Source organism: Trachymyrmex septentrionalis, unplaced genomic scaffold (genome assembly GCF_001594115.1).
Source record: "Trachymyrmex septentrionalis isolate Tsep2-gDNA-1 unplaced genomic scaffold, Tsep1.0 scaffold377, whole genome shotgun sequence".
Taxonomy (NCBI): domain Eukaryota; kingdom Metazoa; phylum Arthropoda; class Insecta; order Hymenoptera; family Formicidae; genus Trachymyrmex; species Trachymyrmex septentrionalis.
The window spans coordinates 31486-37365 of NW_017305544.1; the positions used below are offsets into that span (position 1 = coordinate 31486).

The following is a 5880-nucleotide window of genomic DNA, read 5'->3' on the forward strand; positions in this document are numbered from 1 at the left end:
AACACTACTGATTTTTGAGGTTATGTGCATCAAACGCCAAACCGTATCGCATTTCAGGAGGTTAAATGTTACTGTTTTAAAACCCCAAAAGGGCGGGAAGATATATAAAATTTAAATTGTTATTTCGGTTGTATCAAATCTAAAGCTCAGAACTTTTTTGTACACCTAATATTACTTAATTTATAATTATTTTTAACACTGTTATAGTTTATGAACAGCAGCCATGAACCTAATCGGACAGATCATGAATATTCTCAACAACGATGTCATTCGCTTCGATCAATTAACAATGTACCTGAATTACATATGGATCATGCCTTTTATGATAATTCTTTATCTCGTGAAAGTATAAGATAATATACATTCCACAGTAACAGTATACATTGCACAGAAAATTTCGATCAGACTCTTGAACAAAAGTCTTAAATTTAAACTTTTAATTTAAATTTATTAACATCTTCGGTAGATTATTGATAAGTATAAATTTTTTAATAATTATAGTATAATTTGTAAAAAACATATTATATTGATTTATATATAAGCTAATTGTATACATTTTACAACTCGTGATTTAATTTAGACTATAAAGACGTAGGATTTCTTCTTTTCACTTGTTTCGAAGTTATTCTTAAATAATTGTTTGTTAAAGCTGACCAGTTTTATTTTTAGTCGCAGATCGCGATCATAGGGACAATAATGTGACAAAAAAATCAGTATTTCGTGTTTGGTTGGCATCGGGACATTGTTGATCATTGTCCTCTCAGGACAAAAGACTTTGAGCTTTTTGAATCTCAAACTCAGAACCACGATATATATTGCGCCACTAAAGGACCGAAAAATACTACTAATGAGCGAACTCATAGCTGGGATACAAGTATCCCCAAAAAGTTGAATAGTTATTTTATTATTTAACAATATATAAGATAAATATAATAATATAAATAATAGGAATAATATTAAAGTCTAAGTATCATTTATAAAAAAATTTTATAAAACAAATTTATAAAATAGTAATTCTTGGTTTAGGTGGTGAAGATGTACGCCTGGGAGAAACCGTTCAGCCAGATTGTGTCAGTAATCAGAAAATTAGAGATCAATCAAATTAAATTCTCGTCGTACGTGTGCGCCATGTATTGTATTTGGCCATCATAGTCTTCACTGAACGATTGACCGTCTACTTCACCCTGATCGTCTTAATTATTGAGAAATAATTTGACTGCCGATGTGACTTATGAAATGTCGACATACTTTAACATACTTCAACTTGTCGTCGCATTGTACTTTCCGCAAGGGCTAATACTACTGGGTGAATCAATAGTGTCATTCAATCGATTGGAGATATATGTTATCATATTATTTTCTAATTTACGGTCAATTTAAATCCCTTAAGCGCGGTGGATACTCGTTGCTAGATATTTCTATGGAAAGTGCATCACCGAATATCTTCATGGCAAGACGAGGATACTTGGCACACATCAATTGCAATTCCTTAAAAGGGCGGATCACATCGTCGTACTGGATCGAGTGAGTAACATAGAATATTTTTTAGTTATCTCTATTAAATTAAAAAATTTTTAATTTTAAAAATTTAGCTATTTAATTTGTTTTAAAAGTAAATAACTGAGATATAATGATGAGAGAGAGAGAGAGAGAGAGAGAGAGAGAGAGAGAGAGAGAGAGATAAAAGCAAATTTAATTTATTGCTGAATGAATATTAAAACATTTTTTTTTATCGTTAGGATGACATAATTTTATTAATAACACATAAAAATTAGATAATTTTATAATAAAAATTAATGAATAATAAGATTTTTTTAATAAATAATGGCAAAAAACTTTTAAACATTTAATTTATATGTAATTTACATATAATTAATTAAAAGATAAAGGTTGAGTATTTTTTAAATTAAATATCTTGATTTTATTTCCTAAGGGTTCCGTGAAAATGCAAGGAAATATAACGAATTAATACAATTAAATAAAGATTTCTTTGAGATGTTGGACAATTTGAACCAAGCGCAGAGAAAGGAAGAGTACTTGAGAAAACCTTCGGAAATGTCTAAGAGAATCATAATAACGAAATAAATATCAAGATTATCGATTACAAGTTCCATCGCTGTAAGATGACTCGTTATTTATAATAAAAAAATATAGAAACTGAAAAAAATATATTTTAACTTGAAATACGAAAGGCCTTACCGGATTAAGATGTTGAACTACAATATACACTCATTTAAACTGAATTAATTTTCAGAAATAAATTGTAAAATATATTTTACATTAGATTTATTTAATAAAAATGGATAGCACAAAAAATAAAAATGTAAAATAAAAATAGAAAAAGGACATAAATAAAAATAAAAATGCAAAATAATTTTAAAAAATATCTGTATTTTTGCGCATAAAAGATTTCTAATATACTTTCACTAATTATTATCAATTAATAAAGCGCGGAAGAAATTTTTAAATTAAGATTTAAAAAAGTTAAATAGGTTTCCAATATTTACATATTTTCTTAACATTATTTTCTTTATTTTTAAATAATTCAAATTGAATTAACTTCATCAGATTACATCTATTATGAGAGATAAATTCAAGTAATAAGATTATTTTGCCATCGTGTAGCACTCGGACACTGATGATTCGGATTATATGGAAAACAGCCCGGAAGCCGAGATGTCGGCACACGGTCGAGTAGCCGACAGAGTGTATAAGGAAATCTGCATAACGATGGCAATAATTTCACGCTATTCATACTGCTGATAATCTTCATCATCAATCAGATCGCCACTACCGGGAATGATTACTAGCTATCATACTGGCCTACCTTGGAGAATATTAGGCGTATTAAAAATACTAGTGACGTAAAACAATTCGCGAACATATACAACAATAGTTTCCTTGAGTCGATCTTCATATTGAACCCAGATGGCCTGCTGAGCATTATGGATGCCATACACGTTTACACATTCTGCATCATCGCCTGCATCGCTACTATGTTGTTTCACATGAAGGTTTCTATGAACATTTTTTACATAAAGGTCTCTGTGAACTCGAGTAGTAACCTGCACAACATCATGTTCTTCAAACTGCTGCAGGCGCGCGCCTTTCTTCCATAACAATCCTTCTAGTAAGTAATAGTTACGCAATCCGATAATCCTCTTAATTACTGTACAGAGACTTCATAAAAATTATTTTATGACAATTTTTACAAATATTTTTTAGGTAATTTATAGAATATTTCATAATTTTTGTATAATTTTAAAATTTTTTAGAAAGATTTTTTAATTTTTAAATGATTTGAGACTTTTTAAAAATGTTGAGAAAGTTTGTAACTTTTCTAAATTTCTTTATAGATAGATGTAAATTCTGAAATATAATTTACAAAATTCATTTTATAATTTCCAAAGAAAATTTAAAAAATGTGAAGAAATTAAAATATTTCTTTTATATAAATACAATATAAAGAAATCTTTATAAATTTAAAATATAAGAATATTTAAAAATATTATTAGAATTTTTTTGAGAGTTTTCAAAACGTTAATTCCGAATACAGAAAATCAGTATATTTTTGTCGAGTGTGATATTATTAAGTTGTAATGATCGCTATAGCTATCCATAAAAAAATAAACGTAACAATAATGTAGATTTTTTTTGCACATATTTATGATATATGAAAAATACAAATTATCGATTAAAATTAATTAATTTTGTTTTAGAATATTATATTATACTTATGTAATTTATGCCAATTGTATTAATTAAAAGCCATTCTAATTAAAAGCTTGAAATAAGCCACGACTCTGTTTAATTTGTTTAACAAGTATACGAACATTTTAACTCTTATAAATTATCGCTTCCTGGACTTGTAATTTCTTTTCTTGATTCTTGCAAAGAGTTAACGATTTTCATATTTCAGGAAGAATTTTAAACAGATTTTTGAAGGATATGGGCATCATGGATGAATGACTGCCCAAATTGATGTTGGAGATGATCCAGGGGTTTTGCGTAGTATGTGATATAATAATCATGGAGGCAATAATTAATCAGTGGATGCTGATATTGATAGCCATACTAGTCATCTTGTTTTTTTTTTGCTACGAAATCTTATATGAAGATTGGTCAAGACTTCAAACGTCTCGAAAGCGTTAGTAAGTATATTAGAGCAAGTAACACGTTATTAGATAAAAGTGCGGCATATATAACATTTTTGATGTCTAAATTCGTGAATTCCTGTCAAAGAATTCATATTTTTAAGTTTTTACATTCCCCATTACATTAACAAATTTTAAAAAAATTTTTTTGAATATGTCGTTTTTAGTGAAAAGTCCCATATTCTTGTACGTAAATGCTACTCTGAATGGCTTGCCGACAATCAGAAGCAGCGACATTGAAATCGAGAAATTAATGCGAAAACGATTTGATGAGTTGCAAGATCGTCACAGCGGCACGTGGTATTTCTTTTTAACAAGCGTGACAGCCTTTGCTGTCGTTGCGGATTTAATAATGTTCCTGTTCCTGGCCTGCATTTGCTTCTCTCTAATATGAATGAATGAGATTGGTAAATTATATCTAATTAAATAATAGGTTCTTAGTTAATAAGAGTTAAATTTTTTTTCTAAGAATTTCGTAAAGATGCAAAAGGCTACAACTTAGAAGAATTAAATAACAGCGGTGTAAAGACTCTTTAAGTATAAATAAAATAAACAAAATAAATGGCGAAAAAGAGTCCTATAATATATATAATTAAAGATAATAGTCATAGATACATAAAATAAAAAGTAAAACGGCGTATATTAAAATATAAAACAAACAAGTTTCGGCTGCTGGATTGAGCCCTTCTCAGATGTAAAAAGGATATAATATAATATAAAAGACATAAAAGATTACAACCAAAAAATAATAAATCGATAACATTCAGTGACGCAACATTTTTAACGCGCGGAAATCAGCAAATGTGATGGATCTCGACGTAGCTTAATGTTGTATATGCGATGGGGCAATCAAACCGATGTTAAGAAACATAGTCAAGTGCTGACTCAAAAACGGAAAAGGAAGGGAACTCATAAGAAACAAGTAAACTCAAAAACTTAAAATCTTAAAAACTAAACACGCCGCAGATAAGAAGCCAAGTGCTCACTCACCAACGCATCCGAACAGGAAATGAGAACCGCCGCAATGCATGACAGGTGTGAAAACCCATGACAATGATAGAGATGTAATCGTCGAAGTCAGACATGTCAACATCGCACGTGACACCGACCGCTCGCTAAAACGGCACGCGACGCACTGAGAGAGGAGACGGGTCGACAGGATAAGACCAGAGGTCACATCAAGGATTCTGAGTACAAAGCTTTGTACTGTAGTGACGGTCCTCTCCCGAGGGCTTATGGGGGTCCCGATCCCCGCCCTGCGCGACCCGTGAACGCACTACAATCCAATATAATTTCTTGTCAGTTATGCTCAAAACCAGGGCATAATGCCAAAATGTGTCGAAATAATAATAATGTTAATTTCTCACCGAATAAAAATTCAATTGTTTGCCAATGGTGTGACAAATCCGGTCACCTCGCTGTCAATTGTTGGCAAAGGCAAAACTCCGAACGTAATTCCGATAATAAAAAAATCATTTGCCACATTTGTAACAATCCGGGGCACATTGCTAGAGATTGCCGTTCAAAATTGAATCAACAGAATAATTCAAAAAACGACGTGTTCTGTCGTTATTGCAAGGAGACGGGTCATCTCCTCGAAGAATGCCAATTGCGCATTGCGAGTAATAACCGGAGAAAGGCCCCTCACCAGGGAAACTCCGACGGTCCCTCGAAGGCGGGTGTGCAACAGGGGCCCGAACGGATCCCACACCCGTCGACGTCACAA

General features: G+C 31.2%; 1 pseudogene; it reads left to right on the forward strand.

The window, feature by feature from the left end:
• LOC108750877 overlaps positions 1-4561 on the forward strand; it is a 23867-nt pseudogene extending 19306 nt beyond the window's left edge.
• Positions 4562-5880: the final 1319 nt, after the last annotated feature.